The sequence below is a fragment of the Streptopelia decaocto genome (genome assembly GCF_964273445.1).
Source record: "Streptopelia decaocto genome assembly, chromosome: 3".
Lineage (NCBI taxonomy): Eukaryota > Metazoa > Chordata > Aves > Columbiformes > Columbidae > Streptopelia > Streptopelia decaocto.
The window spans coordinates 82,529,982-82,555,598 of record NC_138656.1 but is presented as its reverse complement, the minus strand read 5'-3'; the positions used below and the strand labels follow the sequence as shown (position 1 = coordinate 82,555,598).

General features: G+C 41.3%; 1 protein-coding gene across 1 annotated transcript in view; it reads left to right on the top strand.

The window, feature by feature from the left end:
* Positions 1 to 25,617, top strand: part of ANKRD6 (ankyrin repeat domain 6) — a 106,463-nt gene that overhangs the window by 35,320 nt on the left and 45,526 nt on the right. Inside the window, exon 3 of the mRNA XM_082047312.1 lies at positions 17,861 to 18,002. The gene's annotated coding sequence lies outside the window, so the exon portion shown is untranslated. The remainder of the gene's footprint in view (positions 1 to 17,860; positions 18,003 to 25,617) is intronic.

Genomic DNA, 25,617 nt, shown 5'->3' with positions numbered 1-25,617 from the left:
AGAAACATATAGAAATATTTTAGGCTTACATGTACTTCAAGCACCTGTATAGGTGCCAGGGACTTAACTGTTGGAAGTCCTGTGTAACGTGGTTGGGAAACTGCTGCTATTTAATGTCTATTCAGAGTGTAAGCAAAGCACTCTGCTCACTGCTCTTCTGCATTTCTCTCATGCTCAACATGATGGTCTTGTGCTTTTGTGAATCAACTCTCTGACAGAAGTAAGGATCAAAAAAAAAAGTTCTGTTTCAAGGTCACTTCAGGTGGAATGAAGAACATGGACGGGGGCAAATGTACTTGAAGAACAGGTGCTACGTGAGTGCTTTGGAAATGGAAGATGCTTGTCTGTCTACTGCCTTGGCAGTATATTGCCTCCAAAATATACTGTATTCACCCCAGATCATAAGGTGGCGGTGGCTGTCAGTGCCTTCCTTTATCTTTCAGTTGGTTTTACTTCTTTTTTAATGTTCTAGTATAATAAAGCTTTTATCATCCCAGCACTGCCCTGAGATACTTATTTTACTACTGTATCAACTGACCTAGTTAATAACTCTATTTCCATACTAATTTTTAAAATGCGTTAAGTTCTCTGGGTACATGAAACTGGCAGCTTTCTTTGGCAGCACCACTATGAATCCAGAAACTGAAAGTCACGCCCCATAAAGAGGGTATTTCCACAGCACTTATTAACCTTTTGTTTATGGAGGTACCGCTCCAGCACAGGATGAGCTTCATTCTTGCAGCTCTGCCAAATGAGCTGTGACACGCTCTTACTGCTGCTGCTGCAAGCAATCAGCTAGAGGTTACTTTTCTGGATGAAATACTTTTAAACGGCAGTGAAGGAGAGGACTGTGATTTATTTTGATTGGTTTTCCCAATGATATTTGCATACTGCAGTATGTAATATAAGCAGCTATATATAAAGTTTTTTTTTTTCTCCATATGACACCATAAATCAAGAGAGAAGTTAAAAAAAAATAAGCTGCTTTTAGTGACATTGCCTTTTCCTTTGAAGAACCCAGGAGGAGCTCAGATCTAGATGCTTCAAATTAACATATTGTTCTATTTGTGTTGAATATAACAATATATTTTTGTGTTGAGTAATGTATCTGTGAGGAAAGTATCATCACCTGAATATAATAAACATTTAGAATCAACTTTCTTTGTTTTTATTCTGATTTCCAGATCAACATTAAAGAAATAGATATAAAATTATTAATCAGACGTGTTGCTAAACATTTTTCTGTAGTTGTCAGAGTGATTAAGATGTAATAACTTGTTTGAGATAAGCTTGAGGGAAAAAGCATAACATAGCGCTATACTAGCTGTTACAGAACAGCTGTACTGTTTTTTTTCTCCTTACGAAAGAGGTTATAAATCAGGGTGTTTTACTGTGCAAACTCAGTCATTTTTCTTATGTTTGGCTTCATCTAAATTGACAAGAACATGAAAATAAATATGACAAAAATAGGTATAATCACTCAAAATTCTTCATTAAGAGTGCATGAGCATGAATTGGGGAACAGAACATAATCTTAGTGTGAGAGCCTTGGAAGGAACTTAAGCAGCAATTGAAGAACTTGACGTGCTCGCTTGCTGCTTGTTTTTCAGATGCTCGTGCCAGCGCAATAACAGTTCTTATTTGGCACGACAACACTTCAGTGCGCTGAGACTGTGATGCTTGTTTCATCCCAGCATCTGGTGAGATTAAGTATTAGCGCTGCTGTTTAATGAACAGTTTGCGGATGTGAATGAATATTTGGGGTTGTTTTTGTTTCCTCTGGTTTGTAGACAACAAAGCCGTCGAGATGAACAAAGCCTTCCGGACTGCCTACTATATAGATTAATTTACAGCTGCCAGTTTATATTAGTCGTTCTATTTATTCTGCTTGGGTGCTTTTCTGAGGAAAGGAGTATTTCTTAGTCAATTGTCTTACAAAGAGAAAGGAATTCAAGAAATGTGAAGCAAACAAATTCCTGCTAATTAGGCAAGCTTTTGGAGCTGGGTTGTTTGCTCCCTTTTCTTATGATTTTATGTCACACACAAAGACTGAAGTTGGAAACCAGAATTTAAGTTGGGCTCCCTCCTGCACTCTGCGTTGGTGATGCTGGGCTTTGGTGAATGGCAGCTATAACCACATTTCTTGTTTGCCTTCTTAAAAGCCTGGCCCTACTGAAGGTTTTAACAAGTGGATCAGTGTACGTCTCTTGCCTCTGCAGCTCCTAAGATGACAAAGGTTTATCAGGAACCTCTAATGCTCCTTATTTCTGATATGTTTGCCTGTAATTCTACTTCTCTGTGTCATTGTGCTGAGTCCTGGCTCTGTGTGCTGGCTGCTCTGTGTCTTGCTGCTGGGGGCGTCCAAACCCACACACAACCCCGCACCCCCCAAGAGGTGACTCTGCATTAGGTGGTTGATCAGTGAGGATATGAAAGGAGTATCTGAGAGTTTATCCGAGAGCCTTACAGATACGTATGGATCTGGATAATACAGACTGGCTAATGTCTTTGCCCATCTTCTAAAATAATTGCTTGGGAGGACTCAAGTAGTTCAGAAGGGGATTAGTTGGTTTGCCTACAGCAGAATCAGGCACACAGGGAGATGCGCCCTTTTTCCCCACCCCTAGCGGAGCTGGAGCTCTTTATTGCCCAAATGACTGAGAATGGGATCAAACTGGGCTAAATATAAGTTTCTATAATCCTGCACAGAGGGTTCCTTCTCCTCTGCCCCTCTCCTGTGTTGCAGGCTGGGGAATAACACATTGTGGGCCTGTTTTGGAAACCCAGGTGGAAGACAGTAACCACCTCGTGTATTTTGATGCGAATGTCTAATGAGATGTATGCCATGCATAGTTAGACACGTAGGCACAGATATATATCCATCTATTATTTTCCCTCTTTTTTTCTGATGAGAAGATCGTTTTACTCCATAGTAGGCACTTGGTAGAGGGCATGATACTTGCCCTGCGATCTCTGCTTTCTTCTGTCATGGTTGGACTTTGGCTTTGGAGCTTGCAGGTGTCTGACTGTGGCGATGGTGCAGGTGTTTGCAATGCAATGTGCAGCTTCATTCAAGGAATACTTTCTGCTCCTGTTTTGGTCTTTATTCTTTTGAAAGTCCTTAAATGGATTTGGAAATATCCACTTAATGAAAGTTGTTTGTTTAACTGTTTCATATCAGGTGTTAGAAGTATGTGTGCACTCAATTTAACAGGAATTTTATTTGTTGAGTGCCAAAAGTTACTTGATATGTACTATGTGAAAGGTTTCAAAACCTTATAGCAAGTCTTGTGTTTCTAAGATCATGTGGCAAAATGGAGCAGGTACTGGGTTTCTTCAAAGTATACTTTGACTTACAGTGGGGTACTTAACAGTTAAAAACAAAAAAACAACCCTCTTGTATGCCCCCAAAAACAAAATGAATAGTCAGCGAACTATCAAAAAGAAAAAAGCTATATTTTTTTTTCTATTGTAACTAATCTCTAAGTTGGTCTTGAAATAATGAATAAAACTACTTAAAACCACTGGTTTTCATCATTGTAATTGGTATGTTGTTCCCCTCTAAAAGCAGCTCTGCACAATATTGAGAAGCAGTAATCACGTTGTATCAAAATATACCCAACAATTCATTGTTTTCTAGTACTTTTTCTTGTATTGAATAGACATTTATGAAAATACAGTATTTTCTTGGTTAAAAAATAGAATTGTGAAATTTTACTACAAAGTTTATATTTTATTGCAAATTGCTGTGCCTTTATCATCATTAGAGATCCTGAGCTTTCACATTCTTTAAATCGCCTGTTAAATTAGTTCTTTAATTAAATCAGTGCCTCCCAGTGCCTCACTTCTATGCCAGTTGAGTCTGCTGCTCAAAAAACTCTAAGGAATCCTGGTTTTGGATGTAAAAGCCAAGGATGCGTTTGGGTTGTCTTCAGAGGGCGTAAAGCTGAGCAAAACGTAGTTTTTTTTCTGTCGCAGTTGTGGGAGGTTTTATTTCTGGGCCTGACTGCCAAAACTTCAGTTGGGCCACGTGGCCTGTTAGCTGGCTGGTAGTGATGAGGTGTTCAGAATTATTTGCTCTACAACTGGGGCGGGTTTACAAATGTGTTGTTTTGCCTTGGTCACATCCAGTTCCTCTGCCGTGGCCTAGAGCTGCAGACGGCCTGGGTAGCTGCACCTCTCCCCTCTTACTGAGGTGGCGGAGCACTTATAGGATCATCTTGTATAATACTTCAAGTCAATATTTTCCTTCTTGTTTTCAGTACAAACAAGAGGACCAATCCCTTTTTTTTTTTTTTTTTTTCACTAATTTGTGAAAAATATATGGACATGTAAATCCTCTTAGTGCCCTTTTTGCCTGTTATTAAATCACTGGTTTTGGTTTATGGAGTCACTTCCAGAAATTCCCTACAGCTATCTTTTGTCAAGGAAATTTTAGTTATTGTTTGATATCTTATGCGTTGTTTTATGTTACATCTGAATAAAGAATCAAATTTCTTCATTAACTACTACATGCCCATGCAGCAATCAGAAAACCTTAGGACCTGAGTAGATGGGAGAGAACTAGAGTACTTCTCAGTATCTGGCTTCTTTGTTGCAGGTAGGTTTTTTTTTTTTTAATGTGCCCTATATTTGTATGCATCTAAAATCATTGCACTTATTCTGATTGTTATCAGTTAATTGAAGAGTCTTACAAAGAACTGCAGAGCTACTTCAGTTCCTTCTTTCTCTTTCATTCTGCAAAACCATGTATCTATTGCTATCTATTTCACCATCAAATTCAAAACGGCTTGATCCTTGTTTGCATGTGAAAGGGAAATTGCCCTGCTGTGCAGATGAACAGAGTACAGGAATCAGTCAATATCTCCGTTAAGCTTCCTTGAACATTTTTAAGAGTAAAACCTTTGACAAATTTTGTGGTTGAAGACCTTCATGTCAAGTGTCGGTCTGGGTTTCCTGATTTTCTTTCGTGTGCACAAATGACTCAACAAAAATAATGACTGTTGACTGTATTATAGAAATATATGTTCAGAGCATACATAACTAATGAGATCTTGAAAGGCATTTGGTGTGTATAAAAATCACAAGACTTGAAATTACGTATTTTTCTTTCTTTTGAATGTTTTCTTTTCAACTCAACCTTTTTTTTTTTTTCCCCCTTCTTCTGGTGTTTTTATTGGAGTTGATGACAATATTGTTTTAGAAAAAGCAAACCTTTTTACTCACTGTTTTCATAATCACATGTATTCTTTTTTAGTGAGATCTGATGGGCTAACCTCAAAATAGTGTGCTTATTGGTTGCTCTTAAGAAAACAATTAAAGCAGGAAATATTTGGGACATTTTTTGGTTTTGTTTTGCAAATGTCACACTTTGAGCTATGCAGTTGTGTTACCTACTTTTGAGTCATTTTCCCATTTTATTGCTGCCACAGATGGGAAGCAGGCAGGGCACAGTGCAGGTATGGATCTGCAAGCTTGGTGAGTCTGCTTTCAGACAAACCTGTCTGTCTGTCCTGCACATCTGTGCATCTGCTCTGACTTGGATCTCTTGAAGTGACTCCCAGTCCGGATGACTGGAAATGAGTTGGCAGTGGCAGTACAGTGGGAACCACCACCAAGGCTGAATCCTGTAGTTGGGTCTCGGTATCCAAAAGAGAAATGGAGCTAATCTAGTGCCCTCACATACATATATGGAAAATACGCATTTTAGTTTATATTAGGTGAGGAGAAATAGTTCCAGTGTTTGCTAATATATTTTAAATATGATGATTTAGAATGAATGTGAGAAAGGTAAACAGGTCATTTAGTGAAGTCTTTCGGGTGTTACTGAAACATCAGGCTATTCAAATTTTGATGCTTGCCTTGTAATCCAGCATGTCTCCGTTGGACTCTCTTCTAGTGAAAGGAAAGAGAGGTGTTTTCTGCAGAGGAGTGTTCAACACCTCCAAATTAAGTGCCTGGTCTGGATTGCCTTCTGTCTCCGTCTTCGTAAAAGTGCTCTGCAGTCAGCAAAGAGGATCAGGCTGGGATACCTCTGGATGTGCTTCCCTTGTCCCTTGCCTGTCTCACAGGGTGGTGGTTTGGGTTCCACTATGGTGTTGAGAGAGAGAGGTGTAATAGTGTGGACATCAGATTCTTCAGTTGTGGGATGTAGTCTAGGGGAGAAATTTGACAACTTGTTCATTTGTTTGAATTGATTCCTATACATGGTGCTCCTAAAACTCCCCATGTTTTAGAGAAAGTGACATTTCATAGACCAAACATTCCATTGTTATCTAAAGAGCTCTGCTGTTTTCATGTGGAGGGCACCCCATTCCCACGGTCATACTTCTCCACAGCCCTTTGTTCATCTTTGTCTCTCTTTTTGCCCCTTTTGGATGGAGGGGTATAAATCTCTTTGAAACTCCAGCTAAAATGTCAGGGTGCTTAATGAAATGGTGACACAGCTAGTTACATTCATCATGAGGAACTTAAACGGAGAAGAATGAACTAAGCCAGCAAGTTCATAGATGTTTTCCTGCAAGAACTATAACAGTTCTCCAGTGTCTGTGCATTGTAGAGTGTTACAGTATCTGTTTTTGATGTGTGTGCCTTGCAGTGATGGTGCAGTTAGCAGAATTAACATTCCTTTGACAGCCACAACTTTGAATTGACTAACTTTTATGTGCTTAAAATTCCCCTCTGCTATTCTTTTCTCATTTGATTTCCTTCTGAAAAGCAGTAAAGAAACTAGCAAAAGAGAGGGAAGGAAGACATGATGAAGAAATTCCATAATTCAGTTGAACGCATGCTTGAATTGAGAAGAACTATTATTTTTAAAATTTGTGGTTTGCAGTTGTATCACAGGCTTGCAATCCTGTTTGCTTCAAATAACATGCATGGATTTTATACAGCAGACATTACACCCAGTAGAAAGAATTCTTCAGTGTGCTGTGTTATGGATGGGGCAGATCCACGGATTAAGTGTTCTGAGATCCAAAAAAGATCCTAGATTCAGAAGACAAAAAAAAAATATCCTGAAGATTTAAATCCATTTGCAAATATGAACAGTAACAAGCCTATAGCTCTCTGGAAATGGAGTGATATCCAAACCCAGTCAAAGTTACCAGCAAATTCCCTGTAACTTAATAGGGTCAAGAATCATACTTATTTTCTACTTAAGGTTTTGCACGTGTAAGATTAGGTATACTCAAAGTAGCACAAGGAATGCCTTTGCTGCTGAAAGACGCTAAATGACAGATAAATGAAAAGTGGTTAAAAGTCACTGAGAATCCCATAGCCTGCAGGTGGGAGCTCAGGGCTGTAATTACAGTTCACAAGACAGTCTACAAACAATGTCCAGCTCTTTCTGTAAGAGGATGGAAGCCATGACCCAGCAAAGTATTTACTTTGATGGATGGCCAGTTCATTGTTATGTACGGGTTCACACCATCTAAGTAGAGGTGTGTGACTGGATTACTGCTGTCTCTCTTTCTCCATTGATTGTAGAAGGAAATTCATCTAGTCTAAACCAAATCTTTTTCTGAGGTTTAAGTTAGGTGAGGTGCATCCAACATGGCGACTCTTGCAAGGCTTTAAGAAGGACATGTGTGCCCAGTCATTAACCCTCAGTTAAGTGAAGGAATTTGAGGCAATGACTAATGTGTTGCCTGTAAACAGTGTAAAATAGGAATATAATGAATGAGAGGAACAGGGAACTGCAAAGAATTGGCCAAAGTCTCCAGGGCTGGATCAATACAAACGGAGAGCGGTTCTGTAATGGCTTTTCTGCTCATCACTGTGTGATGTTAGTTTGACACGGGCAATTTACTCGGAAAAGCTTAAGTAGCCTTAATAACAGAAAGCCCCAGCAGAACTGACACCAATGGTCTCCCCCATTATCAGTCTCAACAGAGAGATTAAGAACGGAATGAACAGAGAGACCAAATCACCGTCCCCCCCCTTCTGGGTGTTGCTGCCTGACAGCAGGTTTGAGCCGTGGCACTGGGGCTTTGGGCAGACTCAGCTGCACCCGGTGCCAGAGGGGATTTTGCCTCTGCTCTCAGCTCTGTGCCATTACTGAGGGCTGCTGCAACATCACCCAGTCCAGCTTTTGTACACAAATAGTCAAGTCCAGTCATCTTGAAAGAAATTCAGCATATCGTGCCCTGACAAAGCGTATTATCGAATGCTATTCAGACACTCACTAACCATCTGATATACTGTGTTAAACATAGCCAAGCTATGTCTCCCTTTTTTCTACCAAAGTTTGCGCAGGCAAACCATCTTTTCTTGGCCAAAACTCTCAGTGAGTTGTAGCAGGGGAGCTCTGTGGGGTGTGCACCCCAAGACAGACACGTCCACACTGTGTTGGGTTGAATTTGCAAAAATGTCTCAAAGAAAATACAGCATCTGCTTTTGCTTTCACCCAAGCTTGAAGAGACTTAGTTAATAATACAAGCACTGTCTATGAATGGCTAAACACTTCCCTTTCTGAGTGCTATGCCTTGAATATGTTGTAAAGTACAGTGTCAGCTCTCTTTTTCCTCCCTTCTGTAGGACAGGTTTGTACAATCAGTCCAACATTCAGTTAAAAAAATTGCTGCTGCATGTGCTATATATTTTCTGTCTGGTTTTTGTGGCCACTGTGTGGAAGGCTCTAATAGCAACTCACTTCTTGGTAAGACCATTCCACCTTTTTTCGGGAGCATTGCTCATTTTCTGTTTCTATAGAACAGCAGACCAAAAACTTCTGACCATTAGCAAGTAAACCAAATGTCAAACCAAGTGCCAAGACAGGATTTAATCTATGATGATGATTGTTTGTGAAAAGTAGATCCTCTACCTTATTCAGTCACAGTACTGAGGAAAAGCAGATCACCTTTCTATGAACAGCACTGATTTTCTAGGGGACTGTTGTGTTGACACATAAGTTCATAAACATAAGCTGTGTCCCCTGGATTTAGAAGATTAAAAACTAAGTAAGAGTTATGGCATCAGTATCAACATTGTGTGCCCTTATGAGTCCTTGCTTTGTAAGTCATTGTATTTTCCAGCGTCACTTACGATATATTTTCCAGTTACACCAGGTGAATGGTGGAGCTCAACATATTTATATTCAAAAGGTAGTGAAATAGATGCTTTGCTTTTTATTAACTGAATGTAAATATATCAATGTATTTAATGCATGGTTCTATGGAGGAAAAATCCTGCCCTTATAGAAAATAATAACTAATATTTATGCTGCTAAAATATATTTATGATGCATAACCAGTAACGTTTGTAGCTAAAAATGGATTTTTACAGCTTTGTGTATTATTCTGTGCATACACTGTACAAATGAACTCTGTGTACATCGGGTGCATGCGATATTTAATCTTGAGTGAAATGTTCATAGCAGCAGTTCAAAGATGAGGATAGCTTTATTAGTGTTTTAGAGTCACATTTTCTTAAATTCAAATTCTTGTCTTACTGTGGTAAATTAAAGTTTTGTTACTGATATCCAGTGGTTAGAATTTGCTCTCTTATATATCACAGTTATACTGTTGTTATACATAAAAAATGGGGGGGAGGGGGAGAACAAACTTCTTCAACAAAGGCTTGTGTGACTGATAGGAAAGACAGGAGGGTGTAAATCTTCTTTTCCTCCTAAAGAAAGTTAGAAATACCTCCTCCTAAAGGACTGTCCTGTATTTTGGGAAATACCTGTGTGCACTAAGCCAATCTGACAGTTTATAAGGATGTAGTAATTAATTATAAATATTTACTTAAGTATGGCCTGGATTGTTTTCGGAAGGCGGATGCAATGATCCTGAGACTGCAACAATGTTATGTTATGCTTCCAGGAAACATGCTGCTGTATCTTTTGTCTTGTCTGGCTGACTATTGCCTTGCCTAACATTTCCAAGGAAGAAAAAGCGATGTAAATTTAAGCATAACTTTGAAACAGAAAAGTAATTTGGTCACTCTATAAAGGAGTATTTTTCTTTCTTTCTTTCCAAGGAAAGACTGTGGTAGACTTGCTAGATAATTTTCTCTGAACTAAGCTTGTTATATTCAGTTCTAATATCTGGAAATTTCATAGTAATCACGGATTTAAAAAACTTTCTGGTGTATCTCTTACTAATTCTTAGAGATACTCTAGGCTTTAAAGCAGTGAACATGTGAAAAATGGGAAACATCTGAACAGTACATCCAGGAGGGCAGTCTGCCAAATGATTCCTGCATCTTTTAGCTCTCATTATGTTGGATAAATCTTTGTCAAGTGAAATGTTCAGGTTTCCCAGAAGGCCTTAACAGGGCAGGAACCTAAAAACTGAAATTTCTTAACAACTTCTGAGCAAGGCTGTGCACACATCAAAATAACATAATTTATACAAGTGACACTTTGGGGGTATCTTTGCTTCTTTATTGCATACCACTTGTAATTCCACCATTCATTTGAGGATACCTAAGGGTATGTATTTTTTTCTGATGTGTCTTTTATCTTGTCGTTGGAATAATACAAGGATCTGCTCTGACATCCCTGTGAGGTGCTCCTGGGCTGGCTCTCAGTGCCAGGCTGGTTTCCCACAGTGCTGGCAGCCATGCCGTCCCTTCAGCTTCACGACAGTCCCCCTCCACAGCCCTGGTGAGGGTTTTGCCACCTTGGGCTTGTCCCTTGTTGGGGGTTCCCTTTCTTCTCCCTCCAGTTCTTTCTCTGTGTAGAACTCTGCAATTGCTTTGAAGACAATACTGGCAAAAGAAGTTTTTTCATTGCTTATGCTCTCTTCTTCCTTCTTATAAGCCTTCTGTTCTTCAGCAAAGGCAGAAGGTCTTTTCCTGCCCTCTTTTAATAAACCGTCTACTTGCTGTGCTGATCGTGTACCACCTCAATCATTTCACTGCTTTTTCATCTCTTCTCTTAGTATCCACCCTCACCTCTTATTCCTCTGGTTTTGCTGGCAACATCAGCTCATTTGAATCTCTTCCAGCTTGAAAAAAGGGCCAGGTCATCACCAGTTACATTCACACTTCTGGGTACCCCCTGCAACTCCCTCTCTAGAAGAGACTGGACAACACCCTGAGACACATGGTGTGAACTGTGGGGTCGTCATATGCAGGGACAGGAGTTGGACTTGATGATCCTTGTGGGTCACTTCTAACTCAGGGCATTCTATGATTCTCTGCTGTCAGCAGCTGTTAGTGGAGCTTCCCTCTGTAATGCACCCACACCTTTTCCAGTCCAACTTTGCCCATTTCATTCTGCGCAGCACCTCATCAGAGGTTGCAAGGTGCACTGCCTTCTCAGCCTCACTTGACCTGTATGCAGTCCCCGATGTTGTTCTTGAAATCCTGCCCATGCTTTTGTTCTCTGATTTGTCCTCTTCAGATTCTTCTGCCACCTCAGCGATTTGCTTGGAGGATCCTCCCCCATCCAGCTTTTTGGTAATTGTTCTCTGTGGTTTGCCCTTGGTCATTTATCTTTCATTTTCTGGCCTTGTGGATGAGATTACCTTGAGATAAACATCAGCTCAACTTCTGCCACAATGCTGAAGACTTCCCTTTGTTGCTGTGTCTGTTTCCAACACTTGGTTCAGTAGTTATCAACCAAGAAGTGAAAAGATAGATTTTATTTTTTTTTTTCTAAAAATAAGATTTGAGCTTATTTTAATGTGCAGCTGTGCCCTGCAAACAGTGCAAAACTACCATCCTTTGTATCCTTCAGAGCTGATGTATTTGGAGTCATACTTTACTGAAAGAAATTAACTTCCAACTCTTTCTAACTGCAGCAAAATAATGTAGAAACTGCGCTGTTGTGTGCATCTGTAGTGTATTTGTTAGTGAAGCTGCAATTGTGAGGAAAAGCTTTGTTCTCAGTAAAGGCACTGCAAAAACAGACTGTAGTGGTAGAATGGAGGGGAGAAATTTGACCTTTGCATTGCCGGTGTATTTGCTGTTCAAAAAGCTATTAGAAAAACTGTTACTTTATTTTAAAAGTGAACAGATTTAAAATCGATTACTTGAGACCTTTTTTACCCTCTGGACCCTTTTATTTGAACCAAGTTTCAGATTTTAAGTAGTCTTTTAACAAATAATGTGTAAATTAGCAGCACATTGTGGTAATTTAATAAATTGCAGTATGCATTCTAGATATGAATTGCCAGATTAACTATTTGTGTAGATGTAAAGTTACTTTTGTATACGTTTTCCAAGGATTATAGGTAAAAGAGAAGATATCCAAGTGAAGTCAGACTAGCTGTGTTCCTACAGAATCTGGTGAGGTGAACAGAATGATATAGCTAATCAAAATGAAATTAAATTAGGCTTAATTAGGTTTACAGAACCTGCTATTTTTCCAGTTCCCAAATGCAATTGTAACAGCACATAACCAGCACACCTAGTACACCGTCTGAGACATTTTGAGAACCTGTTGTCAGGGTACACCATTTGTTCCTAAGTAGTATATAAGTTCATCCAGGAAGTAACCACAAAAATGGAAATCAGTTGAACAGTAGTACCTTCTGATGGTGTTCAAAGTTGGGGGTTACCAAATGGAGAAATCTGCCTCATTTGAAATGTCTGGGTGGTGGCACAGGGAGCTATAATTTAAATGTATTCTGGGGACTTTGACAAAAACAGCTCTTCTCAACATACCTTTGCACTTGGAAAAAGTAGGGTGAGGAGGCGAATTGCATGAATGTAGTAATATCATGAGCCTTTGTGATGACAGTTACATTCTCCATGGTGTGACATTTCTTAATACAGGTGCACAAGCCTTGCAAAATACCTAGTCTTAGCAGAATGGTCAAAAATTGTAGGAAATAAAAGTCAAAATAAATACTACATATAGACATGGAATGCTGATTATATTTGGTACCTTTCAAAAATGAAAATATATTTGAATTTAAGAGGCAGAGTACTTGTGACTGCAGTGATGTTTCTTTCTGCACACATAAGTATGGCTTATATCAGAAACCGTGTGGCCAGCAGGACTAGGGAACTAGAAGAGGGATCATCCCCCCTGCATTTGGCACTGGTGAGGCTGCACCTTGAATCTTGTGTTCAGTTTTGGGCCCCTCACTACAGCAAAGACATTGAGGTGCTGGAGAGAGTTCAGAGAAGGGCAATGAAGCTGATGAGAGCCCTGGAGCACAAGTCTGATGAGGAGCATCTGAGGGAACTGGGGCTGTTTAGCCTGGAGAAAAGGAGGCTGAGGGGAGACCTTATCACTGTCTACAACTCCCTGAAAGGAGGTCGTAGCATGGAGAGTGTTGGTCTCTTCTAGCAAGTAACAAGTGAGAAGATGAGATGAAATGGCCTCAGCTTGTGCCAGGGGAGGTTTCAATTGGATATTGGGAAAAACTTCTTCATGGAAAGTGTTGTCAGGCATATGAACAGGCTGCCCAGGGAAGTGGTTTTCCACTTATAAGGAACTTCTTGGGTTTTCATAATCCAGTCCTTGCCCTGTTGCTCGCCTACTGTAGGTTGCTGGTGTCCTTCCCAAACTGTGCTGGTACATGCAGGGGTCTGGCAGCAAGCTTTGCCTATGAAGACCAAATAGAAAAAGGGGTTGAATACCTGAGGCTGTCAGTACTTGGCCAAAGTCTGACTTATCTGTCAGTAGGTTGTCTTCTTCAGTCATTAATGAAGTGCAATTTTGAGAGGAGCAGCAGTTCAGTAAGGCATAAAAGCAGGTTCTCCCAGAGTAGCTGGGTACCAAAACTCAGATACTTGAGTTTGTAATTCAGGGACATGAGAAGTTAGATTTGTATTGCTTACTACCAGCATCAGCTCCTGTTACACTGAGATATGGAGCTCCAGAGACACATGCTGTACTGCAAAGCAGCTGGAATAAATGAATAACAAGAAACATTTTTTTACATGATTTGTGAAGACAGCCAGAATTTTGCTTTTCACTGCTTAGTCCAATGGCAGTAAGTTAATCCACAGATACAGTGTGGTAAGGGAACTGAAACATGATTTAAATCTTGAAGTACTGTATAAACAGGAATTTAACAACCAACATTTGTATTAGTTGCAAGAACTTCTTAAAAGTGTGGCTAATTAGTAATGGCGGAAGTTATACAGTAAAGGATAAAAGGAGCCAAACTTAGATCGTGTTAATCTTTTGCAGACTGTGAACTGAGTTACAGCTTAAGTTCAGTGTTACTGCATCTTGTATTGTCAAGAATTTGTGTTTTGGTGGACCACTCTGTGAAAGAAAAGAGAAGAAAACCGGCTTGGACTATTTTTGTTAAATTGTAGTCTTGAATGGGATCAGTACGGTGATTGGGTTGAAAGCCAAAATCAGACTCCCTCATTTGTTTTGTTCAGCTGAACTTGGTTGTCCTGAGGCGTGCTGTCCATCTGGCCTGACCCCTGAGGCAGCACAGCTCCGTGTGTCCACCAGCCCGTCTGGGTAATGGGAGGACATGCAAGAGCAAACGTTTGGGTTTTGCCCTCTCAAGCCTTGTACACTGGATGTGAAGCTCACAGCTCTTGGTTCCCTTCCTGAACTCCTCCTCAGGGTGTTGCACTGACTATGGGTAGAAATATTAATACCACCGAGCAAGGTCCTGCTGGGAGCCTTACTGCCCAGGTGCAGCCCAGGACTCAGGTCCCTCTTCAGGTGTGGTGTTGTTGGTGTCTTTCCATCGTGCTGCCTCTCACACCAAGTGCTTTCTGGTGTTGAGACGTGGTGCATCAAAGCTGGAGGGGCTGGGGTTTGCTGCAAGCATATATTGGGACTGTCCGGCCTATTGATACAACCACTCTTCATGTTTGCATTAGGCCTTTAGGATGTGGAGACAGTTTCGTGTCTGATTCTTCTGCTATTTTCTGACTTGTGGCTCTCAGTAGCTGGTATTTTTTTGTACTTACTAATGTGATCGCTAGTGGGTCAGATTCCACATTCTGATTTGCAGAAATAAAAGTTGAAACTTGAACAAAGAGTTTTAAGTGTAGCATGTAAACTACCTGTTGATATTAGTGTCTTCCCTCTACCTTAAAAAATGTCAAGCTTCTACCCGAGTTTGTTAATTATAGTAAATATTCTTGATAGTCACAGAGGACCTTCTATATTTCTTTCTGAGAAAGTAGGTGCCTAAAGTGCATTTTGAAGTGTACTGGGGAAAACATTTCAACCAAGAGAGGGATGTGATGAAGGAGCACAGGGATGTATGGCTATTTTATTCTACTTTGAGTAAAACTAGTAAGGTTTTTTTTTTTTTTTGTTGTGTTTTTTTGTTGTTGTTGTTGTTTGCTTTGTTTTTTTTTTTTTCCTAATTAATCCTTTTAAAAAGAAGAGAATTTGTGATTTTTAGAGAAGGAAGGAGTGAGAGCAGTGGAATAAAGACCAGGGGCTTAATTTCAACACACTTAAAGGAAATGGTGTTAAAATCCTATGGGAATGATTCCTAGAGAAAGGAAGAATGGTTTCCAAACAAAGCAATTTCAAGTTTTGCCTTTGATGCCTTGAGACCAAAAAAACCACAGAGAAACTGTGGTAAACACAGCTATGGTAAAGCTGTGAGAAGGGATTAGATGAGCTCTGGAGATCTCTCTCAGATTTCCATTCCTGTGATTCTAACTTTAAACTCCATGTTTTTGCAAATCATCTTGAACATGGCTATTAATAGTCTACTTGTAGTTTAGATATAGCTTATTTATTTGGTTCTTTATATTTCAATTAATAGTTCTAATTAAAATGAAACCAAAAGTTATATTTGCAAGACATGACAATGTCATTGACAACATAGTCAGCAAAACACTACCAAAAGATCCAATTGCAGACCTAACTAGTGGTTAGCTTTCCAGTGCCTTTCTGTATTATCAGTTGTTTTGTACATAAACAAATCTGATTATCTGAATGCATTAGGAAAAAGGATAGGAAAAGGAGCTGAATTATGCAGACATGTTAATTAGTAGGAAAGAGGGATGATGAGGTCTTCCAACAGCATTTTGTAATTGAAGTCACTGAACTTGCATTTTGGCAATGATTTCTGCTTCAGAGATCAAGAGGGTTTATTTCTCCTCAGCAGTTTTCTGTCTGCAGCTCTCAAAAGTTCGAGCAGGCCAAGTGACTTCCATCGTTTGTGAACACAGTAGAACAAGCAGTGACATTGCACCGAGAGTAGAGGGTTCACTTCCAGCCCGTGGAGCCAGGCACCCCAGGCACGCTGTTTGGTCCCCTCTCTAACCATAAGAGGAGATGGCCAAGGAGATGACTGCTGCTCCAGTCTTGTTTAACAAAAAGGTTCATTTGAAAAGGAAGAAAAAAAAAAAAGACCACCCTACTACCTCCATTTGCTACCAGTTTCCATATGAAATATTTCTTAGTTTTGCTGGGTGTAAGAGGTGAGGCAGGGAAGCTTGTCCTCCTTAAACTGTGGTGTTGGTGGGCTTCAGAAAGAGAAGGGAGTCACTTTTCTTTGGGCCCCTGCTGCTGGAGAGAGTGCAGAGGCGATGAAGCTGATCAGGGCTCTGGAGCACAAGCCTGGTGAGGAGCAGCTGAGGGAACTGGGGCTGTTTAGCCTGGAGAAAAGGAAGCTGAGGGGAGACCTTATCACTGTCTACAACTGCCTGAAAGGAGGTTGTAGCATGGAGGGTGTTGGTCTCTTCTCCCAAGTAGCAAGTGATAGGACAAGAGGAAATAGCCTCAAGTTGCACCAGGGGAGGTTTAGATTGGATATTAGGAAAAAATTAGTCATGGAAGGGGTTGTCAGGCACTGGAACAGGCTGCCTGGGGAAGTGGTGGAGTCACCATCCTGGAGGTGTTTAAAAGGCATTTAGACAAAGTTCTTAGAGACATGGTTTAGTGCTAGAGTTAGGTTATGTTTGAACTCGATGATCCTGAGAGTGTCTTCCAATTAAATGATTCTGATTCTGCCCACTGTGGTCACTGCCATTTAGAGGCGATAACTGAGCACATAATTTACTTTTACGGCTTCCTCTCATTTACCAGCAGCCCAGCCCCTGGCAGATGCTTTGCCTCTACTGCAGGGATTTTAGGAGGAGAGTGTCCATTTCTTCCTTGATGAAATGGCAGCTGCTCGCTCTGTCTCTGTGCCTTGGGGAAGCTTCTGCAACTTCCTTCACTAAAGTACAGAGTTGCCATTTTATGTTCAGAAAGGAAACCACCATGAGCCCCTGGGACCCTCCACCCCTGTGTGCCTCAAGGATCCAATCTATGACCTGGGAGTAGTAGAGTCCTGCTTGTTTTGGCAGTGCAGGCCTGTAAGTCCTCTCACCTGCTCACAAATACTGCTAACATGGTAGTCTGTCTGTAGTTTAGGGGGGATACACTGGCTTCAGAAAGGATGTAACGACAGTTATGGCAACAGATAAACCTGGAAAAGCAGCAAAAAAGGGGAGCTGGTAGGAGTATTTGTGTGAAGAGAAAAGGAGAGGGATCACAGGCTGAGAATGGAAACCTTAGTGAATCTGCCTAGTAAGTTCGCATAGCCAGAAAAAAATCTACTTGCTCACGTCCACCCTAGTGCCATGGCCGAAACAGGGTACCTGGGCTGGGGCAACAATGAGATGTGATGGGAAAGGTACTAGACAGAGAAGCAGAAGGAGTCCTTTTTCTGATTTTATTGATTTTTCACAATTTTTGGGAACATGCGAAGGTCTCTGTCTCATTTCCCTTGTTTGCATAATTGTGCAGCTTTCACTGCTTTGCATTTTCAGAGATGAGTTAGTGGGAATCAAACTGGAGGGCCATGGTTTGAACTTTTTTTGTTTACAGAGGGAAGTGGCTGTGAAAACCTCAGGAGGAAATGGCTGGTTTGCCCAGGTGTATTCAGGCAGCTGAGTGCTGCAGAAAGCACAGGTGTTAAATTTCTGTACTCCCGGTCTGCTTCAATGCTCCATTTACGATGTGTCTCTCCTCATGCAGGGGCAGTGTGCCATACCGTGGTACACAAACTTGCAGTTGCAGTCAGCACGGGAAAAGACTGAAGCTGGCATCCCCATTGTACCCAGCCAGAGGTTGCCCTGCAAGACACACCTGTGAAATGTTCATCAGAAAAAACTGAAGGGTAGGTCCTTAAGAGTGAGTAAAAGCAAATCTGACTTCTTCAATATTTTTTTTTCTAAAATGCATTAAAATAATGCCATGCAGCAGTTTATTTGGAAATGCATTAGAGTTTCTGGGTAAATACAGAGTGAGAGGAGCTCGCAGTTTTACGTGTGATGCCAAGTTATGGTATTTTTGTCACACTGCTGTGTCCTTTGGAGTATGTAGCTCTTCACCTCCTCTGCTGTGTGTTTAAACACCTGTTGAACTGCACTTCTAAGGACTGATGGCTCAGTGGCTCAAGGGCTAGAAAAGTGTCAAGAGTCCGGTTGAAATGACATTTCCCTAAGGAAGAGGCTGGCTCTGGGGAAGCTGAGCTGTTTAGTCAGGGAAAAGATCACCTGGGAGGCAGTTCTTGGTGCTGGCATGAAGAATGCATGGGAAAATACCCAGACAGCTGTATCAGGAAAGGAGATGTCCTATTTTGTGGGCCACATCACCTGCTCAAGCAGGGGAGCTGTGCAATGACCTGCCTTCTCCACAGCACAGGTGGAGAACAACAGTTCCCAGTGGCAGAGGGAGACAGAGAACATCTTCAAGATGCTTTCTGTTTCCTCAGCAATTTCAAATTACCTTTTACTTTTGAGCGGTGAATGACTGTGTTCAAAAACTCACTGCAAAGCGCATTCTTAGGTGCTTTGTAGGTTGCAGCTCTAGACTTTAAGAGACAAACTTGTAGACCCAAAGGATCACACACTCTGTGGGATGCTGCAGAGTGTGAGGCAGCAGCTGGGGAGGCTGGAGGAAGGTGACTGCAGTGTCCAGGCCTTACCCAGTCATTGGAACCCAGGTACCACTCCTGCCTTGCCACAGCTGAAAGAGGTTTGCCTGTGGAGCCCAGCCCTTCAGACACGTCACCTGTGCTCTGCCCAGCCCCAGCTGGGAGAAGACCCTTGAGATTCAGGGACTGGTTTCCCTCAGAGCAGTCTGGAGAATATTCTTTCATAGAGTGCTTGACCAGCTGGGATATTTGTCTAGGTAGATACAGTATTGGTTATTAACTTTTTATGCGTAGTATAGCAATGCTGTTTCCTGAACCTTGAGTGAAAGCAAGCTGCTCTCAGCCTACTAATCGTCCCCCTTCTAATACACCCCAGGATGCCATTGGCCTTCCTGGCCACAAGGGCACAGTGCTGGCTCATGGGCATCCTGCTGTCCACCAGGACCCCCAGGTCCCTCTCCCCTACACTGCTCTGTAACAGGCCATTCCCCAACTTATACTGGAACCTGGGGTTGTTCCTGCCCAGATGCAAAACTCTACACTTGCCCTTATTATATTTCATTAAATTTTTCCCCGCCCAACTCTCCAGCCTGTCCAGGTCTCGCTGGATGGCAGCACAGCCTTCTGGAGTGTCAGCCACTCCTCCCAGCTTGGTGTCATCAGCAAACTTGCTGACAGTGCACTCTAGTCCCTCGTTCAAGTCATTGATAAATATATTGAAGAGTACTGGTCCCAGTACTGACCCTTGAGGCACTCCACTAGATACAGGCCTGAAAAAAAAGAAGAAAAAAACCAAACCAATCTTTGCTAGAAGTCCTATAATTAAACCAATGGCAGACTGAGCAATATGTTGTTAGAAGCATAGATTGCAATTACTTGTTTTATTTGTTCCGTTTTCTACTTAAGAAGGAATCACAGCTATATGAATGCTTCAGCAGAATAAATACTCAGGTACAGGAAAGTATTGTAAGATACTGGATTTCCAGATAGGTGGAGCCTGTAATCCTTTCTGTAGAAGACTGTTTTTGACAAGTTACATGGATGTGTATACAATACCTACCACTTCCCTGGTATGCAAACCAGGACTGTAGAACTGCATGGAGAGGAAGATGAAAGACCAAAATCTGGAGACATTGTTCCTTAACATCTTTAGCTTCTGGAGTTCTCAATGCTAAAAAGCCTAAACACTTTGTAAGAATACATGTAGTTTCTTAGAATTGAGATCTATATTTTTACAGGCTTGTATGTATGTGCATCCATATGTAGGTAAGTATGCGTAAAATAGTATTTTCATCCTCTTAGCTACATGTAGAAGGTATATGAGAGTGGATAAGGAAGTGGAGGACTGTTTTATTGGAGTCAGAATGACTGAAAGGTGTAATTCTCTAATATTCTTTAACTGTTAAATTGCTGATGGATATAGAAATGAGCTGCAGGTCTGTCACACACATACATATATATATATATATATACATATACATGCCTGTGCATTTATGTAAATGTGATATATGCAGAGAGAATAAATAACTTAGCTTTCTCCAGTTAGCCTGCTTCATGTGAGGGGGAGTTACATCTTGGGGACTCTGTGATGATTTTTAATAAGGTACGTTTGATGTCATATATTTGTTTCTGAGCTGGTGATGTACAGTATGTTGCTGTAGTGCACTGTGTACCTGATGGAATAAGGTTTGTGATGATGATTGGGCTTTTCAAGAGAAAGTCAGAGACTGTCCCTTCAGAAGGCCCCATCATCTGCACAAGGAGGGGTTTTCCATGTGCTAAGCTGTTTTGTTGTTCCTGGGAAATAAGGCTGTCTCGATGCTGGAGGATGAGCAAAGCTTGTGGGATCATCACCAGAAGCAGCTTAGAGCTTAGAAAATAAAACCTCAGAGCATGGCGTGCGTTCTGAAGTCCATGTAGGAGGCAAGTCGTTACTGAGATTTGCTGATACTTTCTGCACCAGTTGTTTTTTGCATTCCTTTTCCAATCTGAGTGTTTTAGTTCTAGATAAATCACAGTGATTTACCACTGATAGGAGATGTCATGATGAAGTCAGGCAGATAAAAGTCCTCTAGCAAATTGCAGAAAGCTGAGTGTTTGTCACAGATACTGTGGATAGGATTCATTTAATCTAACTTTGGATGTTTATAGCACAGTTTCTGAGATGATGCTTAATGAGGTAAGTAATTTTAGAGTGTGATTCATCTGACAGTTGAAATGTACTTTAGGATGACATGGATCGTGTCCTCTGTTGATCATAAAGGGGGCCTTGCTGAGTAAGTCAGCGGTAGATGTCTGTGCTGCCCAGGGAACCTTTTCCTTTACATCTGGTGTCACAGTGCTGTCCAGAGAGCCCCTGAGTTTTGGAGAGTCCTGAAAATTTGCTTTCAGTCGTCTGTGCTCAGAGCAGAAAGAGCAGAGGTGGTGCCAAACTCTTCCTCGCGATTGCTCCATTTTTTCTTTTGCTCTTGTGAATCTGAGGTTTGACTTCAGTCATCAATGACCATCTTGGAATAACATCATGTGATATAATGGAAATGATCGTTTTTGAACTCTTACCATGAATCATAGCTCTACGGTAAAACTTGCATGTGAACTCATGCCTTAAAAGTGTAGTCTGTGCCATATGACCTCTAAAAGAAGAATTTATCAAAATACACCTCTGTTTTTTAGATGGATTACAGAGGAATCCCATTGTTTCTGGTTTTTAATCCTTCTGGAGTGAACCTGTTTGTTTCCTATATTTATTTGTAAAAACCTTCCTGTGTAGAAGAGGTGGGGAAAGGAACATGTAAGAGTGATCCAAATGTGTAGCATATAGGGCTGAGCATGGACTGGTCGCATGGGTGGTGGACATGGTCTGGATATTGGTTTTGGAGCTCTGTGCGTGTGAAAAGAAGCAGAAGAGAAAAAAGAAGGTAGCAAGGCGATGGTAGACAAGAATGCCAGTAGTGCTGAGAAGAAACTCAAGTGTTCTGCAGAGTGGTGTGCTGCTGGAGGAGCTTGCTTGGGATGCTGTCCTGCTCTTTGAGTCCCATTGGTGAAAATCTCTAGCTTTCCTAATCTCATTCCAAGATCAACCATTTAGATTGCAAGTGTAATTAATTAATCTGTTTGCTGTGCAAACTGTTCTATGAGCAGTGCATACCCTACTGTTTTACAGACTTTCCCGTTCTCTGTATGAAGAAGTAATTTCCTCTTCTTGTGGTGTAAACCTTCACCCAATCAGTGCAGTGTGTGCAATTTGAAACACGTGGTTCATTTCAGTGGCTTCAGGTGACTATAGCTTAACAAATTTTCCAGTGAGGGGCCATGAATGCTCTGGAGGTGGGACTCTTCAGCCTGGGGACATCTCATCAATGTACATAAGTATCTGAAGGGAAGGTGTGAAGAAGACAGAGCAAGGCTCTTTTCAGTGGTGCCCAGTGACAGGACCAGAGGCAATGGGCACAAACTGGAACAGAGGGGGTTCCCTCTGAACATCAGGAAACACCTTTTCACTATAAAGGATGCTGAGCACTGGCACAGGTGGTCCAGTGAGGTTGTGGAGTCTCTGTCCTTGGAGATATTCAAAAGCCATCTGGGCATGGTCCTGGGCAACCATCTCTAGGTGGCCCTGCTCGAGCAGAGGGGGTTGGACCAGATGACCTCCAGAGATCCCTGCCAACCTCAGCCAGTCTGCGATTCTGTGAATTAGGTAGAACTGGCTGTTTCTCCCTCACAAACTGTTGCCAGCCTTCTCGGGAATCCTCACAAGGTTGTACAGGGCTCCTGGCAAGGGGGAACTACACACCTGCTCAGCAGCACGCCCCAGAAAACACTGAAAATGTGGCTGGATACTTAGGAAATATTACCCCAGTGCCACTTTTGTGTTACAATGTTGGGTCAGATGGTGAAGTCAGGTAAAACCGTCTTTGACAGATCATATATGCTGTCAGGGCACCTGATTCATAAATTTGTAATGGCCCTACTTACACTAATTATCAGTGAAGCAGAGCAGATACGTTAGATCTACTACATTCACTGCAACAGGAATAGCACAGTACTCACTGGCATCAGCGTTTTGCAGGAAGAGATAATTGTGTAGTAAAGCTGTTGTTTTAAAATGTGTTCCCTCTCGGTGGTGAAAGTCTTTATGTAATACTGAAATTCTGCTGCTAGATAGACTTAGAGATTCAGAAGGCAGTTCATAGTGTGGTAGTTGTGGTGTTTTTAAAAGATACTGATAATTATGCAGTTTTCTGGACCCATTCAAGAGAGTGTCCAACCATTCGAAGCAGTAACATCAGCCTTCTCCAGTTCAGCCCTTCAGGTGTAGCAACTGAATGAGAAATCAAGACATCTGCAGAAAGCTTCTAAACTGATTTATGATCCTCTTTGAGGAAAACATATTTAGCCCACAGTGATTTATTTTTCACGACTCGCAAATAGATTTATGAAGCAAGTAGTACTTGCATATTCTTTGCCATTTGTTCTGTGTATATTGTCCTTGATGGGTGTTGTACATGAAGGGACCAAACCCTGAAGATATTAATTGTTCATTTTACTGCCTGCTAATGTGAACTTTTAAGTCAGGGCATTGTATATTGTGATAGGGAGGATGACATCTACACGAAGAGAAAATTCTCTCTCCTGCCACAACACAAATGTATTTGTTGATGGTCTGAAAATAGCAACGTATGTTGGTCTCCTTCCTCAGCAGGTGAAGATTTTCTAATGGCAAGTTAGTGAGCTAGCTTCACATGTTAATTTGGGAGAGGTGGTACCTGACACTGAGCAGTACCTGCCTGAGGCCCAGACTGGGAGCCCTGCATTTTGGGGGGTCACTGCAATATGGGGAGCAGCCCTTTTCATCACACTCTGGTGCCTGGGGAGCTGCAGAGGTGGATAGAAGCCGTGATTCAGGAGGGTGCAGATTAAAAGGAGTCTATACATTTTTAACTCATGGAAGATGTACCTTTAACTTATAAGCAAGCATCTCTCGAGGTTGTTTTCACAGGAGAAAAAAGTTAAAACTGTACTACAAGTTAATTTTGGGAGGAGAATGGAGTAGTGTGAAAGCTCAGTAGGCATTGCTCCTTTCCAGCACTTTGCTCTCACCGTCCCCAGCCTCTGTGATGGAGACCTCTGATACAAGGCCTATGCATGAGTCATCAGGGAAGAAATACTAACTGTCCGTTTCTAAGAAGGGTCTTTTTCCTTATAAAGCCACACTCATTAATATGCTCCCACCAGTGCTACTTCTGGTCTTGCTAGAGGTTTTCCTAATCCCTGCGCAGCTGTCTGCTATCACCCTTGCAAGCCGACATGGATACAAGATCAGCCATGCTAGCAGCATTAAAAGATTTTAGGGTTAATAGCACCATACAGTAAAGCAGAAAAAAAAAAAAATCTGTTGTGATGCATTTAACCCTTTCCAAAATGCATTATTTATTTTTTTTTAAAGTTATTTTTCTCAGCCACCCTTGGTTTTCACAAGGATTTGACTTATCTAAATATTTTTGATTGATCAAGCAGTTACGGGGTGCTACTAATGAAAGTAATTACTTTAGTCCTGAAAGGACTGCAGCAAGTTGTGAAATAGGATGTAACACTCTTTTTTACACAGTAAAAAAGGGTTTCCAAGTAGATACCCTTTCTGTTGCTGCTGGAAGTATTTGTGAGTTCTGACTTTGCAAGTTATTACTGCTTCTGTCCCTCCTGCTTGTGTGACTACACAGAAATAGACATTAAAATAGGCCCGTTGGGCTTCTCACACTCAAATGTGTTTTCCTTGGTGCCCTCTGTTTATGAAAAATAGAAACAGCATTTAACTGTTAGTTCACAAATGGGGTGGTGGGACAGAAAGGACCCGTAAGCTCTGCGGGAGGGCGGAGTGGGGAGGAGGTGCAGGAACTTCAGATGGAGAGGGAATCCACAGAGATTTAGATCCACTGGATCCGAAATCAAGAGGATTAAACTGCAGAGGTGAGTGAGTGCCAAGCACTACAGTTGTTTGGCTGTAATAATGGATCTTTGCTTCCTACAAGGTAGGGAATGACTGATTATGCTGCAGAAATAAGTCTGAGAGTCCGAGTGGGCTGGGAAGTTAATTTGATCTGTCTGATGCAGTTGCAAGGAAAGGCGAGCCTGGCTCTGGGATGCAGAAATGGAGCTGTGGAGGACACCAAAGGGAATTATTAACTGGGGAGTTTTCACCATCTGAAGGGTTATCTGGCCTGTGGGAGTAAGGAGATTGTGACTGTGGGTTTGCAGGATTCTGTTATATCCAAGGATGTGGAGTCTTCGTCCTCCAAACTTCTCTGCTTTCTTAAGGTTATCAAAAATAACACAAAATTCACCACTAGCAAGTATACCTATGATCAATACAGGTAATATACATATATCTCAAGCTACTACAAATTACTAGCAACAATTGATAATAGCAGGAACAAGTATATTTATATATATCATATCACAGGTTACTACAAACTTATCCTTAGTAAGCTTAGTGATAGTACAACAGCAGATATACTTACGGTATATTACTTATATGCATATATATATGTATGTTCATCATATTACTGATACCAAGTGTATCAAACTAGTCCCAGAAGTGCAAGAACAAACCAAACTGACCTCAATGTCAGGGCCCAGGGGGGAACCAATAAAGGAAAGAGGCAGAGTCTTACTTCAAAGATGATCCTTGTCATGGAGCTGGGACTCAGCCAGGTGTTCCTGGTGAGGGTCCAAGAACTTGTCCAAGGGATCTTGCAGAAACTTCATGCAGGGAGATCAACCCATTTAGGAAAAGGAAAAGTATGTGCAGCATGGGAAGTTCTCAGAGGGAAAAGCTCTATTTTGGGGTAAGAATTAA